Source organism: Cupressus sempervirens, chromosome 11 (genome assembly GCF_028749045.1).
Source record: "Cupressus sempervirens isolate cs-2001-9-10 chromosome 11, ASM2874904v1, whole genome shotgun sequence".
NCBI lineage: Eukaryota > Viridiplantae > Streptophyta > Pinopsida > Cupressales > Cupressaceae > Cupressus > Cupressus sempervirens.
Genome location: NC_143128.1, coordinates 643,664,740 through 643,679,669, shown reverse-complemented (window position 1 = coordinate 643,679,669; position 14,930 = coordinate 643,664,740).

The following is a 14,930-nucleotide window of genomic DNA, read 5'->3' as shown; positions in this document are numbered from 1 at the left end:
CCATGATCATGTCTTACAGGTAAATTATAGTTTAGAAAGCATACCTTGTTTCAATTAAAAATGTATGTTTGAGAGAGATGTGAATGGAACACTACAAAAAATTGATAATTCAATTATCAGTAGCATATGTCTATAAAACACTTCTAACAACTGATAATAGTTCAACGCGAGGACCCCAGAATGGGAACACCAAAGTTGTCATGTAGTTCTGACATGTGGAACAAATTGACATTCAACCCTATCAATTATACTATCAAGTGATTTAACAATAGAAAAGTACTTAAAAATAAAATGCAAGCTACAAAGACAAGATGACAAAAATCCAATTTGCAGTGGAAAATTAAAAAATGTAAGTAAAATGCTAAAGTAATAACTCAGATAGTTATTTAACAATTATTTTACTTTTAAAACTGATGAACATTTCCTGATAATACCTATGAAATTGGAAGACACTTGCACTCCAGCCACTCTATCTTATCATAATTTTTTCCTTTGCACAATGATTAGGCTTCTCGGTACAAATATTGCTAAGCATTGGTTTTAGTACTAATGAATAGCTTAGGTATGCAAGGTAAAAACTTATTTCTATGAATTGAGCAACTTTTCTCTCAAATATGGTGATTTTGATACCTTAAACATATAAACTATCAAGATATTGAAGATATTTGGAATATGCTGAATCCTTTTCATTTTTAAATGAGAAGGATTGAAGATGAGGAGTTTTCAAACATTTATTGATCAAGAAGTTTCACAGAAATGACTTCTAAGAGACATGCTTTTATGGCATGTAGAGATAGTGAGAATTGGTAAGGAAAAAAATCTTTGCAATGTCATCACTTCCTAGCTAGGTTCCCACTACTTTACTTGTAGGCCTCATAGTGGTGGGGCCAATGTGTTTGATTATGCAGTCTCCAACCAATTGTTCCTCCATTCCATCTACCACTTCTCCATTCTTAGTTACTCATACAATTCTTGTTGCCTCTTTCTTTCAGAACATTTATCCAACTTTCCCAAATCAATTCTTTCATGATGAAGTGATAATTATATTTGATTGCAATCCAAATACTATTTGATGATGTGGAAGACATACTAATGAAAATTGTGCCTAATAGTACATTGAATTAGAAGACTCCAGTCTTGGAGAAATTGGTGCAACTGTTGAACAAATCAATGAACTTGATGTGGATACCAAGTCTAAGCTGATGGAAAGAGATAGGAAAAAAATTTGAACATAAAGTGTTGGAAATGATAAACAATTGCGAAAAATGTTTTAACATTTTTCAATAAATTGTGTGATATTCCATTTCTTACCATCTTACCAATAAAATTAAAAACAAAATGTAGAAAGTAAGTGAAGATCTAAAAGCAAGTGCAAAGACACTAAAGGCTGATATTTGTACTTCATCATTACATTACTCCCGAGTGATGGATATCAACATAATCTCTTACAAGAGGAAAGTCAATTAAGGGATGAGATTAATGAAATTCAAGCATTACTACTACCTGATCTTGAGGTAAAGCAAGATCATTTAAAGATCACCTAGGATCTTATTGTTGCCTCGAGCCTATCATTTTCCAATCATATGACTGATCTCACAACAAGGAAAAACATTTAACAACATATTGAGCTACTAAACACAAACTAGGACAATACCATGGCATGAGACAAATTGTTAGCAATGTCCTCTACATTCAAGGTCAAGATTTTCACATATACATTGTTCAAGCTAGTCTTCTCCATAATAGAAAAAATCCAAGTCTAATAAATAGAGAGCCCTTTGATAGGTTAAAGAAAGCATGGGTATACAAATTCACCATGATTTCTAGAAGAAAACTAAACAACATCATCAACGGTTTTAATATTTTACAACCTTCAGAATAGGCTAGGCCTCAGGAATAAAACCTAAAAGAAAACTACTAGCAAACTAGGAAAAGTTATTGGAAATAGTAGGTGATGTTTGGAAATAATGAGATGAGAGAGAAATGGAATCATCTTGCCATGCTTGGATTAAGAGGAGGTGTCATCATTGTGATCCCTTGCTATTGCCTTTGCTCTTTCCCAATCCACCCTACATGATACCGAAACACAAATCAATTGAAAAACTCCAAAGCTGAAAATCTAACAACACAAGTGTAGGCATTGAGCCTTGGAAGGAAAGAAGAACCTAAAACAATGGAATTCCTTAGCTCCACACCCAAGACTCAGCGTATGCCAATTTATTTTCATAAGGCCAAAATGGGAAAAGCCTCAATACATGGGAAAATTGTGTGAGAGAAGCTACTTATTTTTGGTGTCTTCAAGAAATGACTTATTATTATAAAAACAATGTTCTATGAGAAAGAAATTGATCCTGTGATGTTTATGTTTGATAAAATTGTGTGATGACGGTTTGAGAATATTTCTTCAAGCTGAGAACAATGTCTTTTATTTTGTTTGCACTTTGAGCTAGATATGCATACCTGTTAATTGTGTTTGAATGATGTTGGTGTCTATCATTCAATTACCTTATCTACTAGGAATAATCTACACATTTTCAAGGTTTGATTGGATTTTCTTTTGTAATGGTTTTGCTATAAATTACCTCTGAGTGTTGGGAATTGCATAGATTTCTAGGCAACTATATTATTGATAATTCATACTATGTTTGGAGCTAGTAATAGATGCACTCTTTTATATTTGAGAGGCAAATTTGTCAATAGATTACTTGACCTAACACACAAATAAAGCCCCAATTTTGTTGTTTCCCACACTTTCTCATACAAAGCTTTAGAAATATAATGCAACCTAACATTGTAAAAAAATTTCTTTATTTGTAATAGCATAATGTGATTTTGAAGTTGGTCAAAATTTTTACCAAAGTGGGCATAGAATTTTTATTTTCAACCAACATGGAAATGAAATAAAAAATAAAAAAATCATAGCTTTGGTAGAAAAACAAGTTCAAATGTATTAGTGAGAGCATGGGATCTAATGCCTTCATGTCCATATAATCTCAAACAAATTTTCTTTGATTCTCCTGTAGTAACTACAACATAACTTTATGTTGGGAGGGTGATAAGATATTGTTTACATTCAGTTCTTTGCTTGGACCAACGTCCATCTTAATGACTTTATCTGCCATGAATAATTGGGCAACAAGAGAAGAATCCATCTCATGAGGTAATAATGAGTGGAGAAATTGTGAAGCTTCTAAATGATGTGGTGAAGTCAAGGATGGTAATATGGTCTCTAAGATACATTTAGCTTGAGGACACACTTGAGATTCTATTAAATATTCATTCAGAATAATGGATGAAATTATTTCATCTTCTTCTTAGGAAGCTATAAATGATTCTCTACCTATCATCATCAACTAATAGATGGAATTGACTTTAGGATCATCATCACCCAAATCTAGCCAGATTACTTGGTCATCTAGTAATAATGGTTGAGCAATGGAGTATAAAGTCAAGTTCTTGGTATGCATACCATTAGATATTGTCATCTTTCCAGATCATCAAGTGATATAGGCATCTATAGTGGCCAACCATGGTCTTCCTAAAATTAAAGGATATTCCCCCATATTAGCCTTTGGGGAGAGAACAACAAATTCAATTGTATACCCCCAAGAATTTAAGGTGACTATAACATCTTCTATCATCCCATCTAGTTTAATAGTAGAGCTATCAACAAGTTGAAGTATGGTGGGTGTTTCTTTGAGGCTAATGATATGAAGCCGAGCCAATACCTCCTTTTTCATGACATTGTTAAATGCTTCTAGGTCAACTACAACATTTTGAACTTGGATCCCATGAATAGTGACTATAACTATAGGACTACCAAGGTTAGATTATTTAGGTATAGTAAATTTCTCTAGTATTAAATTAGATAATTGTCCTAGGACATGAATGGTTTTTGGATATTTCTTCTTCCTTCTTGGTTGTTTAATGCATGCTTCTTTAATAGATTTAGTATAGGCAAGGACTTATTTAATAGCATCTAGTAATGGTATTTTTACTGTCATTTTCTTTAGCTGATTAAGAAAATCATTGTTTGCATGGTTCTATATGGGTTGGCTTTATTCCATCCATCAACCTATGGGGGAATAGAGGTTCTTTGGCTACATGAGAGGTCTGCTAATTTGACTCATCTATCTAATAAATTGAAGGATCTTCAAATTTAGGTATTATAGGATTTTGGGGTAAAGAAAGAGTGGTGCCTGACCTTAAGTGAATATCATTCAAGGAGATGACATAGCTTTGTTGTTGAGCCCACAGTTTAGTATTGTTTGGATTAGGATTAGGTTGAACTGGTAGTTGGGTCTACTTGGGAGGAGTATTAATGGCTATAAGAGGAGGCATTAAAGCTTGCTACTAAGGTGGTGGCAATATGTTTTGCTAACTAGGTTGGGTAGTCCAATTTTGAGGTAGTTGCCAACCTTGCTAGGGTTATTGCCAACTATTATTTCCACTAAAACTTGTGTTCTAAATTTTTTTCCATTGATTATTATTATTATAACTTTGAAGAAGATCATGTGGCATACCTTGTTGTTGAGCCCATGGCCTTCATTAAGTGACATAAAGCACCTCTCCATTTTCATCAATGGCTTTGAACTCAATAGGAATTGGTTGTGTCTACAAACTTGCAATAGACTTAAATCTACAATGTCTTTTATTTTCTCTACAATGTGGATAGTATTCAGTCAACATGGCATCAACTTCATCTTTCTTCTTTCTAGCTTATATGGTGTCTAGCTGAGTGGCTACATCATTAATGATGTCTTTCTTGAAATCTAATAGCAAATTGGATAATTCCATCTTGGATACTCCTAAACTTCCATTGGACTTATGTGGTAGATCTCTATGTCCCCTACCTTTCTCCATAATGGCTCTAGAATAATCTAGGCATACACTATGTATATCAGTCCAAGTCTTTTGAGTGATATCTCCTCCTACCATAAGGTCTAGATCTTCAATGCTTCCATCATTTACACCTCTCAGAAAAAGATGTTTCTTTGATTCCTCATTCAATTGATGTTGTGTATTAGTCTACAGGTTGAACATGAACTGAGAAACATAATCTTCCAAGGTTTCATCATCCTTTTGGAACATTTTGAAAATGCTATCCCCTTTCAAATCTCATCCCCTGTAGTATTCTTTATACTTTATGAGAAATAAGTTTCTCATTATAGGCCAATCTTCTACAACATTGGCACCCAATCCCATAAACCATCTTAGAGCAGCTTCTTTTAGGGTAGAAGGAAACAACTTTAGTTTTTGGGAGTTAGTTGTATAGTCATAACTTCAACAGATTATGTCAAACTCAAAGAGAATGGTTTTAGGGTCTTCAATGATTAGGCCATAAAACTTGGGAAGTGCAGTGGTAGGTATGTTTTTCAAATTTTGGTTACACTATTGAGGAGGGATAGGAAAAGGAAATGTAGGTTGAGGCTAAGGCTTAGCCATTCGTAGAGGAGGTATGAGAAATGGTGGTTGATAGATGAGAAGGGAAAATGGATTATCTTGGTATTCAGGTTCAACAAAAAGATCATTCAAATGCAAGGATTCATTAGGGGATGAGGGTATTCATTCTTGAGCACCAATGAATGGATTTTCAAAAGGTTCTTCTTTGTTCTTGCTGTGAGGTTCTTCACATTCAGGATTAAAAATGTCTTAATAAATATTACAGGGAAGAAATCCACCAAGGAGGTCTCTTCTTCTATGCATGTAGAATCTAAGCTAACATTATGACTTAAGGGTTGAATTATATTGACACCTTCTCCAGCAACGACACCCAAAATGGCTAGTTAGCTTAATGGCTTAGTAACAAAGGATTGAACATCCTTTCATAGTGACTCCATGATTAGATAGAATCATGTGTTTTCCTAAAAATAACATGCTGACTTCATTTTATTTTGTCAACCTAAAAGCATAAGCTTGAGAGGGTGGTTGCAAAGTATATGCTCTGATTCCTCTTTAAGTCATTACAACTAAACAAAAGAGAATGCTAAAGGAGACTTAAGCTAGGAACTAAAATGACATCTTATCTTAGAGCTTAAAGTAATGCTACAAATAGTAAATCTATCTATGCACTAATGCTGCAAATAGTAAATCTATCTATGCACCTATGTTGCAGGAATAGTTCACTAATTCTATTATCAATGGTTGCAGGAACAATAGAATTCTACTTTACAAAGAAAGAAACAAGGAAATTAAATCTATTCTAACAAAGAAGTTCACTCACCAAGTGGGCCCCCTTGGATGAGTGAATAGAAAAGACAATCAAGATAGAAGATGGAAACTTGAACTTTGTATTCTAGTCATTCATGGTAAAAGATAACATCTGATTAAAAAAAAGATCACACACCGCTATTATGAAAATCAATCTATTCTATCATTCTCCCAGAAAAACTTCTTTCAAAGCTACAATGGGCATTATTTAAAGGAAAACTACAACAACTTCCTACTTCTATGATCACTCCATCAATGAGGATCAATTATAGGTTCATAAGGTTTACAACAGAAATATCATTAACCATGATTAACTTCTTAAAGAATATAGTAGGTTGAGGGAGCTATATTCATGCATTTCCATAATAGAAATTACATAATAATCAACTCATTGCAGTTATTTAGTAATCTAGTTGACTTTGACTTAGTCTTGAAGTGTTGACTTTGAATACGCACAACAAGTATGTACAAAACATTGAATACATACAACTTCCAGATGCATATATTCATTTGATCATCAATGTTAGAAAAGGTATAATGTTCAAACTATTACTCTTTGCAAATCCTATGGCTACAGGAAGGAATCTACCCAAACATAGCATGGATGAGGAAACATTTATCAACATGTAATTACCCTTCATTATACCATAGAAGTGCATAGATTTAAGAAAACATAGCATATTTGAACTATCTATACTTCAATCTTCATGTCTTAACATATAGATAACATTTTCATAAAAACATAAGTTCCTTTTCTTAAACCATAGAGTCATGAAATGTTTCTACAAGATAATTGTCTTAAAACAAGATAAAAATGATCTCAAAATAATGGCCTTTTAGAGGCTCATCAGTTATCACAATATATAAAAATGGGTTCAGTAATCTCTTCCTTCATACCTCTCAACTGTTCTTAATCTATGCAATATTTGAACAATTAACTATTGCAACAAAATATTCATCCTCTATTGTGGATTGAGAAATACAAATTTTCTTCTTACTTGTCCATGAAATAAATTTTTTTCTTAGAAGGAAAGCTCCTCCACTTGTACTCCTTTTTTCATAAATGTTTCCATCCAAATAAATATTCATGTAAAATTTCAACTCACACTTGTCATTATTCTTGTACCATAATCCATAGTCTTATGTTCCTTTCAGATATCTCAGTATTCTTTTCACAACCATCGTGTGATTCTCCTTAGAATTAGCAAAAATTCTTGCAAGAATACCAACAAATAATGCAATGTAAGGTCTTCTATGAATAATATATTGCAATTTTCCAATCATTGACATGTATAATGTTTGATTTTCTTCAACAGAATCATCATTCTTTGAAAGACTATGACTAGTAACCATAGGTGTTCCAACTATTATTGAATCTTGAATTCCAAAAGTCTTCAATATCTCCTTGATATACTTTTTAATTTAATATAAATACCTCTCTTCATCTAGTAAAATTGCAAACCAAAAAAGAACTTAATCACTCCAAACATTGGCATCTCAAATTCTTTCTTCATTTCATTAGCAATCCTCCAAATATGATATCATCATCAAATATTTAAGCTAGCAGTATCTTACCATCAGATTTTCTTTTCAATTATAGATTGCTACTTTCATTAGTTCTTGAAGTGTGTAACCTTTCATACCATGCTCTAGGGATTTTTTTCAAACTATATAATGCTTTCTACAATTTGCATACCATGTTCCTTGTGTCATGTTCAACAAATCCTTGGGGTTGATCAATGTAGACTTCTTCTTCCAAGATTCCATTCAAAAATGCATATTTGACATTCATTTAATATATTTTGAATCCTTTGTAAGCATCATATGGAAGAAAATTTTTTAGTCCTTCCAACCTTGCAACTAGGGAAAATGTCTCTCCATAGTCAACTCCTTCCACTTGTGCATATCCCGATAAACTAGTCTTGCTTTGTTCCTTGTGTCTTGACCTTTCTCATTCAAGTTATTTTCAAATACACACTTTTTTCCAATAAAATTCTTGTCCTTTGGCCTTGGTACCAACACCCATGTCTTGTTCATCTCTGTTTGATCAATTTCCTCATTCATTTCTTTAATCCAGTCATCATTCTCCAAAGCATATTTATATGTTCTTGGCTCGAATTCACATAGTAAACATGTATCTTTTTTCAACTAGTCTCTTGTCATGACTACTAAATCCTTGTCTCTAATGATTTCATCTAGTGTATTGTGTCTTGTTACATATATTGCTAAGACAAGTTCAGATATTTTTTTTTCTTGTAGTAATTCATGTGGTCCTTCTTGCTCATCTTCTTCAAGTATCTCTAGCTACAACACAACATTTTTTGTCAGGCATTTGGTTTCCTCTCTTTGATTTTTGACTTCTTCTCTATGTGACTTAGATCCTACACCCTAATGTTCAACAAAGCTTCTTTATTAAACCTCGGTAGTACCTAGCTATTGATGCTCAACAACCTCCTTTTCTCGTTCAAGTAATGTACTAGGTTCTCCTTCATAGATGTAGACAAAGTTTATATAGTCTTTAGGTTCTTTCTTGAATTCCTCTTCATTCTTTTTTGCAAATTCATTAACTCTAATATTTGCACATTCCAAAATTTTATTAGTGTTAGAATTTAAACACTTCAAAAATTTATGAATCAAGTTTTCATTTCCTTGCATCTTTCAGTATGTAACATTTTCTTCCAAAGACTTTGAAATGATTGACATTAGGTGCATAGCCATACAAAGTTCAAAAGGAGTTTCATTTGTAACTTTCTTAACTTGAACTTAGTTTATGAGTTTCTTAACTTGAACTCAGTTTAGAGTATATACTATAGTACTTACAACTTCTCTCCAGTACTTTTGTGAAACATTCTTCTCTATCATCAATTTCCTTGCACAGTACATGATTGATCTATTCCTTCATTCAACTATCCCATTCTATAGTGGAGTTCTTGGTTAACTCATTTGTCTCTTGATTCCTTTGTCATTGTATAATATATTAAACTCATCTGATATGAATTCACCTCATCTATCTGATCTCAAGAACTTCAAAATCTTACCTATTTCCTTTTTAGCTCTATCCAAATACCACTTAAACATTTGAAATGCATCATAAATTCCTCAAAAAACATCACAAACATCATTATAGAGAAATCATCAATAAACAAAATAAAGTAATTGTCACCATAATAGAATTGCACTCCACATAAATTAGTATGAACCAACTCCAAAATATCATTAGAAGAATAGCTCTTGCTCTTGAAACTAGAATTTGTCATTTTTCTCATTTGACATTGTTTGCACATCACTTTATCAGGTTTTCTTAATCTTGGTAATCATGTTACATTTTTTATTTTACTAATACTTACAAAATTATTAAAGTTCACATAACATAACCTCATATGCTTGTTGAGATAATGTGTGTTTCACACATTACACAATATTTTTATATTATTTTATTTTATCTTATTATGTAATGTTGCACCTAGATGGACATGCAACATGGAAATATTCCCATGGGATATACTTGATGAGTTGTATTGCAATGGTATTTTTTGTTGAATACTACATGGTGATGGATGCTTTTGGAGGCTGGGTTTTTCCTTTAATGAGGGTTTCCTAGGGTATATCTTGTGTCACATTTTTGTGGGTATGTTGTCTATTCTCTTAGATGTTGATTTTAATTGCATATTTATTTCAAATCTATTATGAGTTATGTGGAAACAATTATATTGTTATTGCAAGTTTCCTTACAAGTAGTATCAGAGCTATAATTGTGTTGTTGTAACCCTAGATTGAATCCATAGGAATACATGAGTATAAAAGAAAGGGGAAGATATAAGGGTCTTGTAGGTTGTTTATTCTAGATCTGGGGCTTTTGGGTTTGTTGTTATGATGGGACTTTGACAGATTTTGGGCATGAGAAATTGTTGGTCTAATGTATTTTTTGGATGTTTCATTTAAATGAGGGTTTTAGGGGGAAGCCTACAGAAATGACCTCTTGGGAAAAAATAGACCTCAACCTAGGATTTGGGTCGATGTTTCCATAAATTTTGATATATAATATGCTCTAGTTTGGCCATGTTGAGAGAAAATGAAAGAGATGAAAGAATTTTTTAGTTTCAAGTTGTGATGGCCATCAAAATTAATCTCATCAAAAAATTTGTCACAAAAAAAATTCACAGTGAAAATCGTAAAAAGATTGTCTTGGTAAAATGACCATAACTTTCTCTCAAGATATTAGATTTTGAACTTCTTACAATCGTTGGAAAGAGAATTCAGAGCACTAAAACTTGGTGTAGGTTTGATTTTATGATTTGGACATTTTTTCATATTTTAAGAGCCCTAATGTCAAATGTTATTTATTTTGAGCATAGATTTGTGCATAACTTGGGCATACGAAGTCAAATTTTGGACATCGAGTAGACAACAAAAAGCTCTTGTAGAGCTCTACACATTGGTTGAGATTTGGTGCAAGTTTGAATTGGTTTATTTGGTGATATATGTATTGATTTGAATGGTTTATGATATATATTGACTATGGTAACATTGTGAGTTTATGACATTATATATTTTGAAGATTTGGATTTGATGTCATTGTATGTTTAGTTCATATTTCAGATTGATCTCATGATGATGTGGTTATCAGTGTTTGGTTTGGATATGTATGATGACTTTTTGGGTCTATAAGTCTTACAAGTTGCATTTATGACTTGCTTATGGGTTCTCTTTGTTAATTGATCTTTCATTATTGATGCATATTTAGATTAGTGGCCTGGATTTAGGTTGTCTATGCCTAAATTCACATGATTTGCTGATTTTTTCTTCATTTAGAAGGGATGAGATGTTGTTACCATGTATAGTCATGGTGGAGGATTGTTGTTGACTATTTTATGCTAATAGGTTGGATAGTTTTAGAGTCAATTTTTTGATTCATGAATGTGATCATGGAGCCATAGATTTTAGCATGACATGATTGGATATACAAGTAAATTCTTGATGTTATTTTATTTGGATTCCTAATTTGGTTATGGTGGTATATATCTTCTTTGATTGAGGATCATGGTTATTTGGCTTCTATTAAGAAGACCATGATGTGTACTTTGAGTTCTTTGATGGTTTGATGCCTTGGTTGATTCTAATGGTTAGAAGATGGTTTTTCATCATGATGTCATGGATAGCATGGATACACAATTTAGTGGGAGCTTGTGATAATGTTGAGGTGGCAATGCAAGATTAGTTCCTAGTTTGGTTTGTATCTTTTTGGTTTGGAGATCTTGGTTTCACTTGGTACTAACACTTTGGTTGTGTGAATGTAGACATGTGGGATCTTCATGTAGGAGATGGATTTTATGATGCCATGGGTGACTCTATACCATGGTCAAGTGCTATTTTTTGGCATTGATATATTTATTGAGTGTTTATAGATCTTGGAGGTTTATCTTATATCCCATTGTTGTAGAAGTGTCTTTGACATTTGCATGGTGCACTTGTTATCTTCATGGTGTGTGAAGATGGTAGGATCTTGAGGACTCATGGGGTTCTTGGTTATCTTCATGGTGCATGAATATGGTTCTTCATGGTATGTGGAGATGGTGTTTTCTTCATGGTGTGTAGAGATGGTTACATCTTAAGGACTCATGGGGTTCTTGGTAAAGATGTGGTTTATCCTTTCATTTGATATGTTATCCTTAGTGTTAGGATGGTTTCATTATTATATTATCATATACTCTTGATGTTTTTTTAGAGTTTTGACATGTTATGCTATGTTCATATGGAGCATTTTATCTCTTTGGTTGAGATGGTTTAGATCATGTTGTCACACTTTTGTTCTTGAGGCCATGGTTGGAACTTTGATATTGATCTTGGTTTAGTTTATTTTTGTTGAGTACATTGATCATTTTCTAGATACTTCATGATATTTCTATTTTTCATTTGGAGTTGGCATGGATTTATTGGTTATAGGTTCTCATGGATACTTAGAGACAATGGTGATGTTGATTTCTCTTGGATTAGAGAAGTATTTGTTAGAATAGTTGATAGTTTTAGTAGGAAGTCCGAGGGGCATTCACCTGATATGGACTTGAGAGGAGATTGTTCTTAGATGAATCTTGGTTGGAGACTTGGATATCTTGATGAATATTCTCATTCCTCACTCTTGGTCTACTCGGTGGTTTACTACTTGAAAGGTAAAGTCCATTGTATCTCTCAAGTGTATTATGTGTATGTTTATCTTTCATTGATATGGATCTTGAGCTATGGTACATGAGTAAGCTCTAAAGGGTTCATTTAATAGATGGTTTAAAATTGGTTATCTCCTTGTGCATATGTTGTTATGTTGGTTGAATTTGGGAGATAGTTTTATATTGAACATATTCCTTGGATTAGGAATGGTTGTTCTTTGGTTTAGGAATGATTTATGAGTTTGATCTTCTTGTGAGAGGCTTACATCCATGATTAATTATATGGTATGGTTTAGGTGTTGTTTGGCTTCTTGGCTTGGGTTATATGGAGGAGATATTACTTGGAGAATTTTACATCTAGAAGTGTCTGTAGAATGATATGATATAGGTTATGATTTGTACAATTTTTTATTTGGTCTTGGTTATCATTCTAGATGTTTGGTTTCAATTAAATTGGATTTGAGATTGGCTAGAGATTATGATAACTAGTTTGTGTTCATCTATGGCATGTGAGAGATGACATGGCTATTCTTTTATCTCTTTATTTTGTTGTTTTTGGAAAACTTGGGAGAGAATTGGAGACTTGTTATGAGAGTCATTCTTGCAGGTTATTGGTTTATATATGTGTTATGGATGTCCTTAATACTACATGGATTCACTTCTTTGAGATGTTGTGAGTGGAGTGGTTATAGATTTGACATTATCTTTTGTAGTGGAAGCTTCTTGGTATATATGTGGTAGGTATTTATCTTCAAGATTGTGATTATAGGTTATAGATTGGGTATGTTGATGATGTGAGATTCACTTGGTATACTTTTCAAGGTATGGATAGTTGGATGGGTTGGGACTTGTTGTGGGTGCTATTTCAACTATGGATATTTTGAAAACTATGGATACATGTGATTACTTTTTGGATCAAGTGTTTGTGCTTGGGATTATAGTTGGTACAGGATTTTATGATCTTCTTAAGTGACATATTGGGTCACTTTCCCTTTGGATGGCTTCTATATATATCTAGTGGTAGTGGCATAATAAGAGGTGGGGTCATTCATGTTTGAGAAGCTGGATACTTTTATTTTGTTGTGCCTACTAGGATGGAGCGCATGGTGTACTTTGATACATGATGGTGGATGTGCTAGAAGGGATTGTTTTTTCTTTTTCATTTATGTGGCTACAAATTGACCCTATGTAATGTATACAACAAGTGGGAGATTGTTGAGATAATGGGTGTTGTACACATTGCATAATATTGTTATATTATATTATATTATTTTATTATGTAATGTTGCAGCTAGATGGATGTGTAACATGGAAATATTACCATGGGATATGCTTAATGAGTTGTATTGTATTGTGGTAATATTTGATGTAATTATTTAATATTGGGGAGAATAATTAAATGTCCAATATCAAATGTGGGGTTAACGGGTTAGGTAGCACATGGTTTATGTAGTACCACTTGGTGGTTTTGTGGGACTTGCTACTATATAAGAAACCATAAGGGTAGTTGTAGAGGAAAGAGAAAAGGGGAAAACAGAAAGTCGAGTAAGATAATAATTGATAGCTTAGCTAAGGGAGCAGTTGTTAAGGTTGTAAGCATTGCATGGGATGTGTGGATTCATGCTTGTTCACATGGATTTCTTGGTTGTGGCTATGGATTTGAAGGCTTCCATGGTTTTTTTTGACACAAAATTCTACACCCTTGCTTGAGGTATGACCCTCAAGCAACCTTTTGTAACATGGAAACAACCTCCAAGTGTGGGACTTGCACTTTGAGGTTGAATCTCTAGAGAAGGCCAACTTCCTTACTATTAGGGTGCACCTAAACTACTATTGGGAAGGAAAAGCGAGAAGCAAACTAAAATAAATTTTAGAAAGGGAAAGGGGGGAGATAAAACAAGATAGAAATATGGTTATGAATTTTCCTATAACTACACAAAACATTGATAAAACACCCAAAATACACTAGTCTTAGCTATACTCTATTTCGCAAGGAACCACATGTAGGTTTGGAACTAATTAAAGTGCTAAACAGAAAAGATATTTCACTATGCAACAAATACTATAAGATGTAACACAATATATGAATCAAGAAAACATAAAAGAAACATTCATAACAAGGAAATTAACATGCACAAATAATGAATGGCAAGAGGAGGTAAGGAACAAAGATTTCATTAATGGAAAGGAAAAAGTTGCAAAGCATAATGCTGCTACAAAATACAAATAGTGAAGAACCCTTTGAAAGATATTTACAACTTTTCTTTATAGATTAGGCATAACTCTAATGTTTACATAAAGTTCAAACTGCCACCCAAGGTGGATTTAAGTTGCAAAGAATCCATAAATGAATATTAGAATTAAGTCTGGTCTTGAAATCAACTTGTTGTATTGAAGTGACATGCAAGAACAAAAATAATACATCCATCCATAAGAGATCAAATCCCATGAGATTTGATCACTACATGCATTAAAGAGGCATGGAGATTATTTGAATTCCTTTATAAGGAGCTCACTCCTTGTATATTTTAAAACTTAATATTCATTTTGTTCCTCTCT